Here is a 20,116-nt window from a genome sequence, read left to right as displayed (position 1 = left end):
TATTACAAAAAAATATCAGAACCATGATGGTGGGAAACTCTATGACTTGAAAACTGGGAAAAATATTTGCTCAGTACCGAACAAAACTGAATATCATTATTTTATTCACAAGTGTTTGCATACAATATATATATATATATATATATATGCATACGATATCCTACTTGCAGTGCAAACTAGGCCAAGGTTCATTTTTGTTCTAGACATTTGCTGCCTGACAAAATGAAGCAGTTTTCATTTTGCTATACGCAGAAGATGAAAGGTGAAGAGCGTTGCCAAAGCAAAAGCAAGTATAAGGGAAAGCATTTACTGGTCGTTTAGAAGCTGGTCACAATGCAGTGCAGAGTAAAACCTCTCTGCTGCTCTGCTCAATTTTCAAATTCAGTTCAGGGATCAGTTTAACAGTCCAACAAACTTTCTGCTATTGTTACGACGGTGGTTGTATCTGTGTGTAGCTTTTCCGGTGCTTCCTCGTAATATGCCTGTTTAGCATCCCAGTAGGACTGCGGCATACCGAAGACCGATTGGCTGAACTACCGAAGAAGCTGGTACTTAAGGCAGAAAGATGACATCGCCGAAAGTGCGGAGAGGGTGAGAGGGTCAGAGGGTCAGAGGGTCAGAGGGGCAGGCCTTCATCCTTCATTGCATCCAACCAGCATCATGATCAAGCATTCTTCAGTAAAAACAAGTCGTGTATTAGATGAATAGAGTAAGCTGCTACTTTCTGTTGAACCCATTTTGTCCTGGTTAAGTTAGAGAGGGAAGTAGGACTATGTTTGATTTTATTTGTTTAGGTCAGTTGGACTCCCAGATGAATAGTGTGGTTTTGTTTGTTATTGGCAGAGAGCTCACTCTTTAATGAAGTTATATCTTACCTCTGATTTGTTCTTGTTAACCACAACCTTTGTCACCAAATCACACTTACTGCAAATAAATGATCAATTTCTCTGAGGAAGCGTTTTGTGAAGGATGGCACTTCATGTTGCATTCAAGTACCCCAAGGCTGGGCGGAGCATGAACTGAGGGCCCGTCTGGGATTTTCTCGCTTCGTGTCGCGGTTAGTTTGGTGAATGCTTTTCCTAGGTGGTAGTTTTTTCTTTTGTGTGGGAGGAACTAGGAGTGAAAATGGCAGATTTCTCCATTGATGATGACAGTCCCTCCTGGGAGAAATTTGACAGTTGCAAAAAGGAAGAGTTGTTAATTATTGCCAGTCATTTTAATATCAGTGTGTCTTATGATGCCCGAAATGTAGAGTGTTGTAGGTAAATAGCTGGTGGCCAGCGGTCTGCTTCCTGCTTGAGGTGGGTGAGTGAGTCATCATGTCACATCATGTGTTCTATTCTGCCATTACAGACTCTCATCATACTGTCAAAGATGTGTTTGAATCCTCTGTATGCTTCAGCATCATTGTAAATGCCACGCTTTAACAAAAACTGAGCCTTACTTGATTCACAAATCCTGGAATTTGTGGTTGACTTCTTTTAGCTCTTTTCTCTGAGCTGCTAATTTACTCAGTTGATATCTTTATGTACCACAAAACTCTTCTCCTTCGAGCCGGAGTTGAACCAGCGACCTAAGGATGTCGGCGTTACTCTGCTCCTCTACAGTCCTCCGCTCTACCAGCTGAGCTATCGAAGGGAACTGGCAGAGCTCAGAGGCTAAATGTCTCCGTGTTCATGATGAAAAATATGAACAAAAGCTGAAACAAAGCTCAGATCATGTGTTTAAACAGTATGACTAAAATAGTTGAAAACTACATTTTAACTGGATCCAGCTTCACCAATGGAACTGCCAAGATAGAAAGAAAGTGAAATTTAAGTGCACAATAAATAAATATTAAACAGCATTTACTCAGGTCCAAACATGGATCTTGTTGCTGTTTTTGCTTTCAAGCCTCAAGTCTTACATGATTTATAATTAAATCAACTTTTAAAGGAGCCACAATAAGTCGAGTCAGTTCTTCATATTTACCGTATCTGACTTGTCCGAGTCACAGGTCTACAAGAGGTGAACGAAAAGTTTGAGATGGCGCCTGTAAAAACCAAAAAACATATCTGATTTCTTTCTTGAATTTGGCTGTCATCCCCATGAAAGTAGTCTTCTTGTGCAGTGGTACTCTGCTCCCAGCACCTCTGCAACACTCTCTGGAAGTCCTGTTATATAAACATGTCAAGCGTCATCTGCAATTAGCGCTGAATCTCCTCCACTGTTATAAAAACCACAATCCTTCAAATAGAATTTCATTTTAAAGAAGAAAAAGAAGTGACATGGAGCCACATTTAGTGGTTATTTGCACTAAAGATTCTCCTTCTGACACCTCAGGATGTTGCATTAGACCTTTGCCTTAACAAACCATCTGTGGGTGACTTTGGTCCCATTTACACGCAGCAAAAACGGTGATATTTCGATGCGTTTGGACCTTTGGTTTACATGAAAATTAAGCTTCAAGTCACCGAAAACAATCATATCTGAAAACTCCAGCCAAAGTGGAGATTATGTCTTTACATTTGCATGTAGACAGGAGGAGACGGAGGACGACATCACAGCATGCAACAAAAGTGTCGTGTACGAAGCATGTTGACAGTTTGGCTACTGTGATAGAAATGGATGCTGTTAAAGCATTTACGTGGACTGACATGTTTCACAGTCAATATTTTACTCGTTTTGCACTCTGACACCACATTTAGGAGCAGCTTCACTTCTCTGTTGACCCAAACAAACCACCCTCACGGCATTATCGTTGAAGTAACAGGAAGTAACTTGTGCCATTCATTGTAGGATTCTGATTGGCTAGCATGGCTTTATGCTTCTTGTTACACTGCCCCCTACAGGTTTGGCATGCTCATAGCAGCTCATGTTTATGCAGGTTTGTGTAAAGGACTTTTTTTTTTTTTTGAAAACAATCTGGTGTGAACAATGTTATTTTTGAAAACGCAGATCCATTTTTGTAAATACCTGGCTATGTGTGAATGTGGCCTTGTTTTTGGTGCACAATCATGTGAAAGCTGCAGAAATCAACCAGCATGCTCTTGGTGCACTCCTGACCTGCTGGGCCTTGTCCAGATTTGGAAACTACACACTCCTCCAATGGGAAACCTGCTGTTTCTTCTCTTGCTGGTAGCTGTAGACCCACCTCTCATCACCACTGATGATCTTCGACATGAAGGTTTGGTCATCCCATCTACTGACTGACACAAACAGGATGTTTGCTCTCTGCTCCAGTTGGAGACTCCATTCCTTAAGCAAATATGAACCTACCAGAGATCACATAAAACAGCATAAAATACAGGTCTTGCTCTTTATAGCGTGGTGTCACAGTCTTCTAACTCAGGATAGTTGCTGCTTGCACATGTTGCATGCACATGACCGTTACTACACCACTGACAGTCCCAAAGCTTTTTGATCATGGTTCATATAGCTTAGCATGAAAACAAAAACGCAACATATTCCACGGTCAACACAAATGCTCCACCCATCATGTTTTCTACATGTACCCAGAATATTTGCTGGGACAGCAGAAAAGACAACACATGGAAAGTCCAGACCAAACGTCTCCCTCTTCCTCCCTCCTCCGGTCTCAGTGTGAGGAGACTCCTTCTGGCCTCCGCTGACAGGTCGAAGTATCCAGAACCAAGAATAATAGGCTTCCACTGTGTGTTTAGTTTACAGTGTGAGCTGTTTATTACATTCCTGTCTGTCCACTGGCTGACATTGCAATATCACATGGAGAGAGTGGGAAGGATTTCACTTCCGCAAAGTAATTAGTCATCATCTCCTCAGTCTCAGCCTGTTTGGTTATTGAAAGAGCAGAAAAAGTGACTTTCTCTCAGTGGAGGATCTTTGACAAGTGATTTATTGGGAGCACTTGCCATGACTCCTCTTGGTGCTATTTTAGAACTGCACAGTTGGAAACTCTGTGTTATGAAAAGTACTTTTGATTCAGGAGTTCAGCACTAAATTTGGGTTGCATCTCATAAACACAACAGCGCTGTGAGCAGGATTTGAACCTGCGCGGGGAATCCCCATTGGATTTCAAGTCCAACGCCTTAACTGCTCGGCCATCACAGCTCATCCAGCATGCTGAACAGCAAACCTCTGTGGCAATAAGGAGCGATTCAATAGTTAAGGCTGATGTTCTCATCCAGGGAGGAGGATTTGTTTGTGCGGGTGAAGGACACTTTGTGAGGTCAGACGGCTGATAAAATACATCCCAGAACTTCCTGTACTAGAAAAGCTTCTAATGTTGCATTTTCCAAAATACCAAGAACATTACAAAGATCTGCTCTTTCTACAGTAACTGGGTGTTTATATGGACAGTCATCCTGACTGTACTTCATCTTGCATAGAAACTGCAGCTTTTGTTCCTCCTTGTTGTTGTTTTTCTGTTTATTTCTATTTGTATTTTATCTGCTTTGTTTACATGTAGGTATAATCTCTAAAGGTATTCATTCTACAAGCACACTTACGTTTTGCCCTGTTTTTTATATCAACTGCAACAGAGCACAGACATGATGTCAACAGTTCAGTCTAATTCTCAAATACTAGCATTTCCACTCAGGTAGTTTTCATTGGTCCACATCATGTATCATCGCTGAACTCCCACCGAAGCCAACTGCCGATTGGAAAGTTGTTCATTATTGCAAAAATTGCTGCACTCACATCTGTTTTACAGCTGAGCTCGCGACTCAGCAGCCACCGAGCTGCCTCTTTAAAAGCTAGTCACTGGAAAATTTATAAATTGATATCTTTGCAGCAGAGATCAAGTTTGTCCTGTTTTGCAGTTCGGCTTAAGACGAATCCCTCGGAACGTCTCTGGAAATACGGTCGATGTCAAACCTGACCCTTGGGATTCTGGGAAATGCATTTAGTGCTACACTCAGACTAACGGAGTGAGTTTCAAGTATTAGAATCAATCCCTGCAGTCAGTCACCAACTCCCCTCTGTGCATGGGAGACCGCCATTTCCCCTGTAATTGCATTAAGCACAATCTCCAAGAATATTAGCTGAAATGGAGAGGAATGCGCAGCACTCTGGGCCGGCCACCCCGGCATTGTCTATACTTCTGAATGCCTTGTTTGTTTTTGATTGTTTTCCATAAACCAAAAACACACTAGAGTTTCTCAGGGACGAGGAGGAACGGCCACAGCAGGCTGTGGGATCTGTGCTGCTGCAGATACAGATGTTTATCCGATCAACCAAACACAGATATAAGGTTTCATGGAAGGGAGGAAGACACGTCACCAGCAGGCAAGTGAGCGGCACAGCAGAGTTGTTCATGAGCTGGGAGCTTTTTTCAAGAAGTTCATCCAACACAAATGGATTCCTTACAAAATGCAAAGGAATGACCGAGTTTTTAAATCACATTTCTTTCTTTTCTTTTATCTTCTTTTTTTTTTTTTTGCTTTTATTTTGACTGCTGAATTATTTCTTTTTTATTCTTTTGATAACATCCGGGAATAAAAAACACACACACACCTGCAGTGATTTAATGGTCAATAAAAAAGTAGGGAACCTTTGCACTGAGGAAATGCAGCCTTCACCAGGAAATGAATAATCCCCAGTTGCAGGAAGATATTCTGGTGAATCTGTGTTTTTGTTCTTTCTTTACTGAACAGTTGTAATTAAGATTTTGAAATAAATCAGCATGAATTTTTTTTTAAATGCCTAGAAGTAAAATATGCAACATTCCTGCATTTACATACCTAGAAGTACTTTACCAGTCTTATATATATACTTTTTACCTTTACTTTATCACAGGGGCCTGTGTGAGGAAGCAAGGTCAGGATACTCACTATTATCTCAGTTGTAAGATCAAGGATTACAAAGCATTAGTGCTTTAATTAGTTTCTGTTCTAGGATTATATGGCAATATAAAGGCCTGTATAACAATAAAACTACTTTGAAATTTCTTGTGGTCAGCACGACAATAAGGCAGACTGGAGTTTCCTCCTCTGAGAATCTATATACCTTGTTTTTATGCTCATTAGACAATCTCAGAAAAACTCTTGCCTTCCCAGAAGACCTTCTCACTACTGTGCACCAAGCTCCATGGGATCTTTGTGGAAAGATAACGCCTTTTGTCAAGAACTCTGGTTTGTCACTAGGTGGTGTTTTTATACATATTGATCTTGAACATAACCTTCTCTGGAGCTGATGTGTGCAGCACTGGTGACTGTGGTGACGTGTCAACAGGTAACAACCATCGCAGTCCTCAGAAAACAGACTTAAACCTGCAGTTACCTTGTTAACCCTAAATGTTGCTTCTAGGCTTCTGATGCTGTGCAGGTCCATTTAGTATAAATAAACTTTCTATACAAATAAATTATGACTTGGTTTCCCTGATTGGTCACCCCCCTATCAGAAGACAACTAACCAACCAATCCTCTGCTTCCTTTTTACATCACATGTTCATACACTGCATAGATGGTCATGTGATGCACATTTTCTGAGGCCTGGACGTCAAAGCAGGATTTGGTGTTAGCGAGGTAAATTCAGGCTTAAATCTGGATGCTCACTGCGGGTACATCGTCAATGAAACTTGTGCTGAACTCCAAACACGCTCTGGAGCAGATTGTGTTCAAGAAAACAGCTCAAAACATATGGAAACATCACTGTTTTAATAGGTAAGCCAGTTTTTTTGAAAGATGGTACCATCTCAAAGAGCAGAAAACACCGTGATCGGGTCTACAAGAGGATTTAGGAGCATTTTCAAAGCTACTGCATTGTTATAGGTCTGTATTCAATAATATAACCCTAAAGCAGGGACAGATGAAGCACAAACTCCTTGAGATTCTTGAGTTTATAAGATTTGCAGTGAGCCTACTTATTGATTTCAATTATGATTTTATATTTGTTCTTTACTTGCTTCCAAAACTGTTTAACAGCACCAAGCAGCTGAAAGAATAGGACTGAAATGTGAGATTACTGGATCATATTTTTATTACTTCATTATTTATTAGTGGCATAAAGGACGACTACATCCAAGCAATTAATACATAATTAAAACTGTGCAGATTGTGCCTTCTATGAGGCAGTGATACTGATAATCCTATTAAGTCACGTTCACACAGTTGGCAGTTCATTTGCCAGCTATCTTTTGTGGTTTTGGCTGCAGCAGCATAACCGGACAGCTGCATTGCTTTTAGCCTGTATTATATATTTTAAAAAATCCTCATACTGGTTTAGGATTACAGTTTGTTCTCCTTGTGGGTTAAACATGCTGTCCATGTTTGTGATTGTTCCTTAGAGCAAGATTCAGAAACCCTAAATTGACTGAGTTTATGACATCTTCGTGTGAGTTGTCAGGTTCCGTTAAACCAGATAACGAAAAGATATCCTGGATATGTTAAACCTGCTTGTGTCGTTCAGGCGTCTGGTGTCTTAGGCCACATTTACACATAGCTGGGAATTTACAAAACCGGATATATGTTTTCAAAAATAACATCGTTCACACCAGATGGTTTTCAAAAAAATCTTTTTTTACACAAACACAAACATGTCCTTAAGAGCTGCTATGAGCATGCCACACCTATAGGGGGCAGTGTAGCGAGAAGCATACATACTAGCTAATCAGAATCCTGGAAAAAACACAACAACGAATGGCACGAATTACTTCCTGTTACTTCAACGATAACAGCATGTGGATCATTTGTTTGGATCGACAGAGAAGCGGAGCTGCTCCTAAATGTGGTGTTAGAGAACAAAACCAGTAAAACACTGACTTTCTATCACAGCAGCCAAACTATAAACATGGTCGCACACGTATGACGCTGATGACGCTTTTATCGTATACTGTGACGTCCAACTCCGTCTCCTCCTGTCAACATGCAAACGTAAAGACAGAGTTTTTCTAAATCTCCACTTTGGCCGGAGGTTTGAGATCTGATTGTTTTCGGTGGCTTGTAGCTTCATTTATGTGTGAACCAAAGACCCAAACGCATTTAGATATCACTGTTTCTGCTACGTGTAAATGGGGCCTCAGTATTGATGGAGATTATTTCTGACAATGCTCATCTGGATTGAGATTATTTTTGTGCTGAAACACCATTTTAAAATGAAAACGTAGTGGCTTCACCTCTTTTTTCCACATAGTTTTTCTTTATGTTCATGCAGCTGTATATTATAGTGACTGGGCCCACTGGTGTTCAATGCCAGGAAACAGTCCTGTGTCTCCATAAACTACCACAAAAATTAGATTTTTTTTAATGTACTTGAGGCAGATTCAGAGCAGGAAAAGGGAGGAGTTTCATAAACACCAGAGATCACGGAGGCTCTCATAGGAATGAATGGCGCGCCGGTTAATTCGTGTACGAACACAGCTTCACACCTTTACTTTCCTGCTCCATCTGACTAATCACAGTCATTTGATTGGCTTGAATTGTTTGCACCTGTTCCCACCTGGTAAAAGAGGCAGCACTCTGCATTAATCCTGTAGACTGTGACAGGCAGCCTCCCAAATGCTTGACGTTTTGCTTTTCTTCATTTTCAGTCAGTAAATACAAAGCAAATGTGAAGGCTATGCTTCTGAGTGCCACTTAGTTGTCTTATTTAAGGGGGGATGCTGTGAAACCTGACAAAACCTGAAAATCAGATATTTATCACAAAAAGTGCAATTTTTAAAGTAGAGGAGGACTTAGTGGGATGTTATGGAAACTGAGAAACTGAGAATTAACAAGTCAACATTAACCATCAAATCATGATGAATTTACTTTTAAACTTCTCCTTTTACAGAATAACTGACCAGAAAATAGAACCGGCGACTTGGTCCCCAGTACACTGAATTATAGTCCTCATGTGCATCATCCCTCTATATTTTTACGTAACTTCAGGTGATGATTAAAGGAAAGTAAGATGTGGTGTTTTGGAAATGAACGCTGCTGTCTGGGACTTAATCCATATTTGCACAGAGAGCGTTTTTCACGTCACTCCCATATAATTACACTGCTAAGTGCTGCAGAGGGAGACATGGGAGGAGATCTGGGTGGTCTGCCGACTTCCTCGCTCCCTCCAGCACATCAACCGGAGACGTGTGATTCACCGTCATTAGCATTCCACCACACCAAACTACCGGGATGTGAGAGAGGAGCAGCCACGGTGTCTCCACGTCTGACCCACTAATTCTCTGGCTGATTAGAACAAGGTCATCATTGTTTCATTTGAAACGGCTCCGCTTCACTGGATTGTTTTACTTTGAATCAATCTTCTTAATATTATTATTATTATTATTATTATTTTTTTGACTCTCAAAACCCTTTCTATTTAGGTCATATGGTTTGGTCACAATTTCTTGGATCACATCTACATTTTCTGACAGTTTGGAAACTCACAAGGGGGAAAAAAAATGTGTGTGTGTGTGTGTGTGTATGCAAAAAAAATCTAAGAACAATATAATGGAAAAAAAATATGGACATATATTACAATTATAATAATCAAAGAAAATTCTACTAATAATTTGAAATAATTAAAATAAGGTTTTTAAAAATAATTGTGAAAAAAATCTACTAATTAATGACAAAAAAATACAAAAAGTAGAAATGAGTAGAATGTCAACTGCATTATGCAACAATGATTGTGTCTACACATAAACTATGAATATCCTTTAATATACAGATACATCATGTGGCAGCTGAGGAATACGCTCGATTTTAACTTGTGTCATTCCTTGAATTTTTTTTTGTCAAAGACAGAAACATTGCTGCACAGTTCCCAGTTTTCTTCTCTAATTTTTCCATAGTTGTCACCAATAATCAATCTGTTAAAATATCAGATCAGTAGTCACGTGTCCTGGAAGGTTTTAGGCCTCCAAGTAGCAATGCAGTGTAAATACAATAAGTCTGAATCAGGTCCAGGTTTAATTAAACACCATCCTCCTTTTTATGAAACCTGTACTTGTCTCACTTGAGTTTTTATTATTATTATTATTATTATTATTGTTTTATTAAAATAGGATTATTTTTATACCCACATTCCACTGTGGCTTTATAAAAGTCAAACCAAAAAAAATATCAGTTGGATTTGGATTAGTTTCAAATATATATTGTATTATAGTGAAACCTGCAACTGCCCTTATTGCGTCTCTAATGCTGTAATTTTGCAGGACTATAAACTTACATCTTGTCAGGTTGCCATAAGTTTATCTTGAAAGTCTCCTTGTTGATTCCTATAACAAGGCACATCACCATTCAGGTGATGGAAATACAGTATCGGCTTCTTTCTGACATCCAGCAGTGGCTTTCTGAAAGACGTTACAACACCAGCTCCCAGTAGAGACACTGACATCCTCCTCTTTATGACCTCTCAATGCTGCTCGCCAACAGATGCTTGCTGTTAAATAATAATATGCCAAAACATTTTCAGCCCTGTCAATCGAAATATATGCCAGATTGATGCTTCCATGCATGGTAGTTCTGCATACCAGGCCACTGTCAGGACAATCAGTCCCTTGGCGAGTTCGTACAGCCAAGTCCAGTCATGCAAAATTAATGTTGGCGTCATGCAAATCTCTCTACCTGAGCTCTTGTCTCCTGTTGTTGTATTTCTATCTGTCATCCGCAATTTTTTATGGTCTGGTGGTTGGACGAGGAACTTGGACCTTTTTTAATTGTTGCATATCCATATTTCAGTTTTGTGTTGGAAAAGAAAACCAGCCTAATTCCCTAACTGTAATGCAAAATGTACGTATGCCTACCTCGCCTGCTGTCTGCCCAAACGCTTTAGCCTGGAGCCATATTGACTCCTGCCTGACTACCGGTCAGCATGGCCGGAGGCACTATTCACACCAGCTCATGCCTGAGCCTGTACAGAGACATCAGTCAACAAAGTCAGGCTCACTTCTGATTGGATGAGACCAGGGCCAAAAACTCAGACGAGGTCCCCGGGGGCCCACAAGGCCATGTTGTGGTACCTCGCTCATGCTCTCAATCACCCTATCTGCTGCTCCTTCTGAATACTGATTTCACATTGATTGATTCAAATCCACAGCTGCAGCCCAGGATGACTGTGACGGTTTGGTGTTATTCTGTTACAAAATAAAGCACTGGTAATAGTGTCCTAATATATTTTCTGTCTACTTTGGAGTGATTTCACACAGTAGGGGTTTCCGCATTAACAGAAAGTATCCTAAATTGTCTCTGCTTGTTTGGATGAATAAGATGTAAAACAAACCTCTGTGGTGATTTTATATCAGCAGTCTGCAGACGTACTGATCAGGCCGCATGTTTTATTTTACATGCTCAGTTATAGACACCTCACTGGCAAACTGGTAATGTCAGTTTCATGTGTTTGAAGTACAGGTGTCACCTGAGCACAAAAGCTTCTCCTTCGAGCCGGATTTGAACCAGCGACCTAAGGATTACAGCACAGCTCTCCTACAGTCCTCCGCTCTACCAACTGAGCTATCGAAGGGATGCATCTGAACAATTTACTGTGTACAATACCACTAAATAATGAACATGTGAGAGAAACTGTACTTTCTTTATATGTTGTGTGCACTTCAACCAGTAGTATCTATGACTGCAGTTTTCTCTTTTAGTATATTTGGCAAAATATCTCTGCAATAGTCTAACATTAAGCAACCTGTTTATCATTCAGGCACCAGTTGCTGGTAGTACATACCTAATTATCAGTGATGCAGTGCATCACCGGTTAAAGTGATCAGATCTATTTAAAGCACAGTCTCTGGGATAACTAAACCTACAGAAACCTCCTCCTTCGAGCTGGAGTCAAACCAGCAACCTCAGGATGACAGCGCATCTCTCCTACAGTCCTCAACTCTACCAACTGAGCTGCTGAGGGGGTTTCTGTGGGTTTTCATGTGCGGTGTTTACCACGCTCAGTATTTGTCTCTTACAAAATGGTCAGTTTCTGATCACATGATGACAAAGCCAGAAATCCTGGCCATCAAAACAATCATTTTTGTAATGTACCTCAATAGAGTACTTTCTATTTGTTACAGCTCCTGGTGGCTGATGCCTTCTGCTCTTGTGGTGGATGTTTTTAGCCTCTGTGTGGGGACATGGCTTGTGTGAACTCATTATAGCTCAGCTGTCTGGTTAACCTGCTCCACACCCCAGCTGCCAGTCTGCTGATTAGCCTGGAGCTCCAGACCTGTACTCCAACCCTCATCCTTCACCATCCCAACCGATCTGGCTGATTGGGCCACCACCCAGGTTCCTCCTCCAATCAAACTGCAGCATCACCACACCTGGACATAAATCTGCAGCCAACTTCACAGTCAAGGCAGCAGTGACTTGAAGTGAGCAGCTTTCTCCTTGTTGTCTTTTTGTGTAGGTAACTTCTGCTACAAGCCTTGTAACCAGGTTAGAAGTTACTCGTGTCTAGTATTTTTGGTAATGTGTGTTCTGAGGCACTCGCTCATTTCGTTAATTCTTTGCACCATTTAGTTAATTAATTACCTTTGTTTGTGGCATAGCTGTTGTTATTGTGTCCCTAAATTTGGCTTCAGAATTTAGTTTTGTTTAGCTAGTTTTTGACAACTCTGCCAGCCTCTGGTTCGCGATAGAGATGACTCGATCCACCGAAAACGAGCTCTGTGAAGCTGTGCTGTGTGGCTTGTGATATGTGTGAAGCTGGTGGTGATGCCACAGAGGAAATTCTGGCTGCTTCACTCTTTTTAGTGGAATTCATTCTCAAAATGGATCTGTATGTGGATGTTATATTAGCTTTAATATCCTCCAGCCTGGTGAGGATATCTAGAATAAAAGAATAGAATCAAACTTTATTGATCCCTTCGGTGTAAACCTCAGGGAAATTGTTGTACTAGAAACACAACACCAACACAACAACAACAACAACAATAGTAATAATAATAACACTGGATACAGTAAAAAAAAAAAAATTGCCAAAGTGCCCAAATATTGCACACAGTCCGGTGACAGAGCAACGACGCTCCATCTCACCCCGATGTCCTCACTCCTCACCCCTCTACCTCTACCTCTCCCCGCTTGCTGTAAACTGTTAGCTGAGCAACACCGCATGTTTCAGGGGCTCCTGGAAATGTCGTGGCAGCAAGCTCCAACTGGCCATGAAGGCACCACACACTGCTGTACACTGAGCAACCCACTCCAGTATATTTGTTGTTGCTGCTTTATTTTATTGAGGTGTCCTGATACCAAACTTAGTTGCAGTAAAATTCCACACTTCTCCATAACTTCAAACATCACTTAGTTTTCATAAAATTTAGTTCAGTTATTATAAACTGCAAGTATTTTAATGTACATTAAAACTAGAACTTTGAGTGCCCAGCACAAAACTAACTTGCAGCCTTCAAGAAAGCAACCTAAAGCAACCGAAAGCAAACTAAAACGATTTTGACTCGGATCAAATATCTGAAATGTTCTGCGATAACAAATAACAGTGATTTGATGATAAACTCACGAGTGAATACAGAGTCCTATAAGAACGAACTGTAACTTGAAGCATTTTCACAATTGAACACACGGGCTAAAACTACAGAAGAGTAAGAAAACAGAAGGTACAAGGTGACGTTTGAAGATGCTTCAGTTGCACATTGTGCCACTTAAATTGCCAGCAGTCTGTAAAACTTAGATTTTACAACAATATGAAATGCAGAAAAGGAGAAAAACCAGAAAACCAGAAAAAAACAACTAACTTTATAGAATAATCAACTTTACAATCTCTCAACAACAATTGAATTTCCCTTCTGGGATAAATAAAGTATTTTTCAATAGCACAGCAAAGTATTTCAAACAGCTGAATGTATTTTAAAGCATTTTACAGCAGAATATTTTCACATTGCATCAATTAAAACTGCCAGCAGTTTCAAGAAATACTAAAACAAATTTGATAACAATATTACATGAAAAATAAGAAGAAAACTTTGTGATTTGTGAAGGTTTTACTAACTTTAGATAGTAACCAACAACAGCAATCATCAGAGGCAACCAGCAACAGAGAAACAATTATAGATTCAGTGGTTTTCTATTCTGCCTCATCAGGTTCAGCCACTGTTCCTTGCTGACAGGCTCAGTGTTTGGGGGGATATATTCTGACCTTGTACTGACTGTGGCCAGTCTCTTTTGTGCAAAACTGTCTGCATTTCCCACAAATATTAGATGCAACCGTCCGATTGTATTTGCATTTGGGTTTTGCACCTGAGTCACTGGATGGGCTGTCTGCAGTAGTGCTGGTGACACTGGTTCCACAGACAGGACTGGATGGCATCAACAAATGCATTGTGGCACCAGTTAAAGCAACTGTGGCTGTGGTGCTGTTGGTTTCAGACGAGTAGGTCTCAGACTTGATTTTATCCCTGCAGACCTGAGGTACTTGGACGCTGCATTGACGGAGTCGATATGTGTGTTGAATGAGACTGAAGGTGGGGTTGATGGCTCGATCGAGTCATCGTCTGTCCAGCTGCATTGGGTGGCATGTTGTATGGGTGTAGCTGATGGTAATACCATGGTGGAAACTCAGGCTGTGTCTTTGCAGGTAGCAGAGGTTCACCTGCCACCGGCCAAGCCTCAGGCAGTTGAGATCCTCACAAAAACACAGAGACCTCCTGCCCATTCAGTCATCGGTTATGCCACCAGATGAGGGTGGACTGGTTTACCTCAACAAGTTGAATGTTGGTCTCCTGCATTAACATGCAATTGCACAATATCAGCTACCTAATATTTTGTCAATTCTGCAGAATGAGATACCATTAGGATATGGTCTGCTGTCCTCTTGTAGTGTATTTGATTTGTGTCTGTTGCTCATACATAGATCCATTCATCTAGAAAAAGATGTGAGTGAATTTACAACTTGCTGCATAGAGGACACTGGTGTAGACTGGAGAGTGGGAAAAGGAGATGGAGGCCGGAACTGGTGGCACTGGGGTCTGTGGGAAAAAGACCCCTGCGGTGTTATCAGAGACATGTTGCTCCTTCTCTTCCCACAAGTTCCTCGAATCCCTGATCAGAATGAGGGTTCATGTCTTGTAGAGGCTCATTTTTCTGCCTCAATAAATACTGTATTCCAAAGGGTTCCCCTGAGAACCGAACGTTAAGACACAGAATCATCCTAAAGTCATAAAACAAAAACACAGCAACAACAATTCAACCTCACCTCAGTATTTTGCAGGTGGTGTAAATGTAGGGATCAATTTCTTGCCAAACACCCTCTCGTAGTTCCTGTTCACACAAAACACCAGCTCTCTGTGTATGTGCGCCGGCTTGAAGCTGAGACAGCTGCAGCAACTCAATCCTAGTTTCAGTGATTCAACCCTTCTAACAGCTAGATGTGGTAGTTTGCACTGTTCCCTGAAATAAAGCAGTACAGGATGTATGGCATGATGATGTTCCTGCAGCATGGGGGGGGAAGTAAACAGTGTAAACTAAGGCAACACTATTGTACATATAAATTCAATTCTGAATTTATTTAGAGCTCAAATTCACCGTGTACACCCTCTGTGGAATGTACAGGCCTACAACAAACAAAACAGGATGAAACCCCCTGACATGAACCCTCGTACACAATTAACTAACAGCAATTTGTCATTGAGACAATTATATAGACATAAACACTGTGAATATTTCGCATAAACTTTAAATGAATCGATTCATATGGCAATGGATTGATTCCAAAGACGTGAAACCTCCGGCACACCATGTTTTTAATAAAACTCCCCCCTTGGAGGAGTTTACCGAACTTTACACAATGACCAACAACAATCCTCAGAGGCAACGACAACAGAGATCTATACAGGTTCACTGGCTTTATTTTCTGCCTCATCATGTTATGCCTCTGCTCCTTGCTAACAGTCTCAGTGTTTGGACAATATATTTTGCCCTTGTACTATGACCAGTCTCGTGTGTGTGAAAGTAGAAGCATTGGATGTGACCGTCTGATTAAACTTGCACTTAGGGTTTGCGTCTGTGTGACTGGCAGAGCTGTCAGCAGTAGTACTTGTACAACTTGGGCCATGGAAAGGACTGGGCTGTGTTAACAAATGCAAAGGACTGGTAAAGCCAAACAGCTGTGGCTGTGGTGCTGGTGGTTGTGGACAAATAGGTCTCAGGCTTGATTTTGTGCCTGACAGACCTGAGGTGCCTGACAGACCTGATGTACCTGGATGCTGCACTGATAGAGCTGATATGTGTGTTGAATGAGACTGAAGGGGGCGGGGATGGCTCCATTCGTCAAACCCAGTCTTTTTCTCTCCAGCTGTGTTGGGTGGCATGTTATGTGTGAAGCTGGTGGTGATACTGCAGAGGAAATTCCTGTTTCAACCCTTTTTAGTGGAATCCATTTTCAAATTGGATGTTGTGTCAGCCTTAACATCCTCCAGCCTGGTGAGGATATCTTGACTGTAAACAACAAGTAGCCACTAGTAGTTAGGCAACACCACAGCTTTCAGGGGCTCCTGGAAATTCAGTGGCATCAAGGTACAACTGGCCATGAAGGCAGCACACTCTGTTGTGTACCAAGCACTTGGTGCAGATCAGAGTCTCTGTCACCAAGTTGTAGTAATGGTCGATATGAAGGACCTGGCGTACTCTCCTGTGCAGACCGCCACTGACCAGTGGATGCTGAGTACAAGCAGGATTAGTACACAGCAGCCATACCTTCCACACTCTGTATGGCATCCACAGCAGTAGAACATGGGCAAAGAGCTGGCTGTGGAGGGTAACACCACAACTGAAGGTTGTATGACTGTGTGCTCTGGCCTGTAGCGCTGCATGAAGCACCGAGAGCAGGAGGAACCTGTGATGTCACAGGAGGCACAATAGTCAATATTTGCAAGATGCACGTACATTCAAGTTATGTCTACAGTGTGAATCAACTGACACGTTTCAACAATCATCTTGCCTCACATGAATGTGAAGCATAATTCACCAGCGAAGTTAAAAACACAACATTACCAGCCTGTGTGCCTGGTTAGTGGCAGTTAGTGGCTGTTGCATAAATATTTAAAAATGTTAAATAGTGAACTATGATGACAAATTCTGACCCTACCACCTGAATGACTCATTAGACCAGGCAGCCTTTTCCAGTCTTCTATTGTCAAATGTTGGTGAGCCCGCGCAAACTGTAGCTTCGCTTTCCTGTTCTTAGCTGTTCTTCTGCCGCTGTAGTCCATCTACTTTGAGGTTTAGACGTTTTGTGCATTTAGAGATGTTATTATTGCTTTTGTATACCATACAGAAACAATGGTTGTTTGTGTTTTTTTTTTTTTTAATTCTTTGTCCACACTAGAGATGATTGTGTGTGAAAATCCCAATAGAGCAACTATCTCTGAAATAGTCAGATCACCACCAACCATGCCACTTAGATCACCTTTGTTCCCCGTTCAGTTGCTCGGTTTGCACTTCATGCAGGTCATCTTGATCATGTCTACATGAATAAATGCATTTAGTTGCGGCCATGGGATTGGCAAGGATGATCCAGGAACAATCCTGGGGAAGTGAGTTAGACTCCAGGGGGATTACTTCAAAGGGGAAAACTTGTAGTTTGTAGTTTGGATTTGAAATATATCTTTTGTGACACCAGTCCTGAAACTTTTCTGACACACCTCGTTTCCCACTGAGTTCACTTGTTCCAGCACAAAAAATATTCATACAAATATCAAAAGGTTTTAAATTACTTTTCCGTCATTTTCAGCCACTGTTCACTGCTGACAGTCTCAGGGTTTGGGAAAGTAATTTTGTCATTCTGTTGGCTACAGCCAGTGTCTTATGTGTGAAACTGTACGCAAAGTAGTAAACCTAACTCTTCGACTGTATTTGTGTTTTCCTTTTGCAGCTGTGCCACTGGCAGAACTGTCAGAGTTGGTGTTAGCTGCACTGAGTCCATTTATAGGACTGGGTGGCATCTACAAACACAGCATGACACTTGTAACCCAAAACATCTGTGGCTGTGGTGCTGCTGGCTTGGGATAAATATGCATCAGCCTTGATTTAGTCTCTGGCAGAGCTGAGGTACCTGGACGCTGCACTGATGGAGCTGATAGTTGGATCTGCGTGGAATGAGACTTAAGGCTGGGGGACTGAGGGTTTCGAAAGCTCGATCCACTGAAACTGGGATTTTCCCAGAATGCGCTACATGTGCAGCTGATGTTGATATTGTGGAGGTTGTGTCTGTTCAGATGGCAGCGGTTCACCTGCCACGGGCCGAGCCTCAGGCAGTTGCACAGAGACCTCCTGCCCCTTCAGCCGACGGTTAGTCCACTGGATGAGGGTGCTCTGGTTTAACTCGATCAGTTGAAGGATGCTTTGTCAATTATTTTTCCACTGCATAAAATCAGCTGCCTTTTTTTTTTTTTTTTTTCTGTAGTCCTGGACTACAATATGGTGGACCATTTTTAAAGTTATTTTTTTGGCCTTTGTTTGATAGTGAAGTGAGAGAGAGACAGGAAAGTGGGGGAGAAGAATGGGGGGAAGGTCATGAGCAGGACTCGTACTCATGACCTCCATATCAGGACTGTAGCCCTATACATAGGACACCAACTCAACCAGGTGAGCTGTAGCGGCGCCCCGTGCTGGACCATTTTTTTGAGGGCATGAGTGAATGTTGCACAGCCTCTCAAACATAATTTCAAAAAGATAGCAGCAGTTAGGCCACTGAGCAGCTGAGTCACCAGAACAGACCTCTTTGAGCTCTCAACACGAGAACAGCCTTCTTCTTGGGTGACCTGAAGTGACCTGTCAACAACCTGTCCTGGTGCCGAGCAGCAAACACAATCCTGTCCTTATCCAATTGTTCCAGATTGTGCCACAGACCCACAATGGTGCTGGCCTGCTGCTCGTTCAGTTCCCGTCTGCTCTACCAGGTAGGCTTCCAACTCGTCCACGCGGTCCATTCCTGGTATGCTTTGCTGATTTACAGCCTGGAAAAATAAAGGTGATGTTTAAGACTGTGCAGCATCACAGTCTCCTCGTGTTGTTGGAAATTACAGTCAAGTGTATTTCCAGGCAAGCTATTTTAACAAAGTGTTTATATGTATTGAAATATGCAATCACAGAAGCTTAAATACAATGATGGCTATTATTTAGGAGAGTGAAGACCATACTAATGAGCTGTACTAAAGATATGTACATCAGAAAAGGCCATGTAGGTCAGCTAGATTGTGTGACTCTATTCTGGCGAGATCAACATTCAAACCACAAGATGTACCTTAAATAAGGGTTTGAATGTAAACAATAGCCTGCAAAGAAAATCCCAGATGATGTGGTGAAGCAGCTCATGAAAGGAGGAGAGAATTGGGATAATGATGCTTTGGAAGGACCTATGATACATGTTGGGCAGTTAAACATTCATATTCAAGTTAAGAATCTCTGTGACAACCTCAGCTGAGACCAGATTGGTTTGTTGAACAGACCTGTTGCCTGAATGGCCCATAAATAGAACAGAACTGGTCCAACTTAAGTGTTTCATTTGGTACTGAATGCAGAGATTCAATCACATTCCACAACCAACAGAAGTCTAAAGTCTTATTGCTGCTCATGACGCCGTTTCCTGTAAAGTTATGTTGTCATTTTTTTAAACACCATTTTTGTGTCGGACATTTTGACGAGTCACAGTAGATAAAGCACAAGCATATTAATGATGGCTCAGTTCCATGAAGAGTCCCAGTCAGCCATGGCAGGAAGCTCGTAGAACAATCGTAGCTCTGCTAAGTGGACTGCAGGCATCGTTAATAGACCTGTGCTTCCCCTACTGTGACAAATTAAAATGTCTGTAAAAGGTCTATTCAGTCTAAGTGCTGCTGAAGAGTTTCTCTATTTTCAGGCACCGCTAAATGCTTTCTGAAACAAAGGATTATCACCACAAATTCTGTCTGCACATTTGGCCATAAGATGGGAAATGAGTGTCTGTGCTGTCCTCATATCAGTCGTCTGCGGTTCTACTCCCGTATGCTACATGCCTGATTACAAACGCTTCAGCTGGTTATTTAACAAAAACCTCCTCCTTCGAGCCGGATTTGAACCAGCGACCTAAGGATTACAGCACACGCCTACAGTCCTCCGCTCTACCAACTGAGCTATCGAAGGGGACAGCCTGAATGGTCTGCTCTGTCAACACATGAAAGCAAGAGAGAGGAACTGAAGCAGAATAGATACCAACGTGTATGACTGCAGTTTTCTCCTCTGCAGAT

The 20,116-nt window shown here is 41.6% G+C and overlaps 4 non-coding genes across 4 annotated transcripts; all 4 read right to left on the bottom strand.

Moving 5' to 3' along the window:
- Positions 1-1,545: 1,545 nt before the first annotated feature.
- On the bottom strand, positions 1,546-1,638 carry trnay-gua (transfer RNA tyrosine (anticodon GUA)). The gene is made up of 2 exons: positions 1,602-1,638; positions 1,546-1,581 (listed from the first exon to the last, which is right to left on the bottom strand). It is a non-coding gene; the product is annotated as a tRNA-Tyr (tRNA).
- A 2,348-nt stretch (positions 1,639-3,986) lies between these two features.
- trnas-uga (transfer RNA serine (anticodon UGA)) lies at positions 3,987-4,068 on the bottom strand. Its single transcript has one exon. It is a non-coding gene; the product is annotated as a tRNA-Ser (tRNA).
- Positions 4,069-11,315: 7,247 nt separating this feature from the next.
- trnay-gua (transfer RNA tyrosine (anticodon GUA)) lies at positions 11,316-11,403 on the bottom strand. The gene is given in 2 exon segments: positions 11,316-11,351; positions 11,367-11,403. It is a non-coding gene; the product is annotated as a tRNA-Tyr (tRNA).
- An 8,524-nt stretch (positions 11,404-19,927) lies between these two features.
- On the bottom strand, positions 19,928-20,012 carry trnay-gua (transfer RNA tyrosine (anticodon GUA)). The gene is given in 2 exon segments: positions 19,928-19,963; positions 19,976-20,012. It is a non-coding gene; the product is annotated as a tRNA-Tyr (tRNA).
- Positions 20,013-20,116: the final 104 nt, after the last annotated feature.

Source organism: Stegastes partitus, unplaced genomic scaffold, assembly GCF_000690725.1.
Source record: "Stegastes partitus isolate 25-593 unplaced genomic scaffold, Stegastes_partitus-1.0.2 Scaffold1167, whole genome shotgun sequence".
Lineage (NCBI taxonomy): Eukaryota > Metazoa > Chordata > Actinopteri > Pomacentridae > Stegastes > Stegastes partitus.
This window is presented reverse-complemented; position numbering and strand designations above follow the sequence as displayed.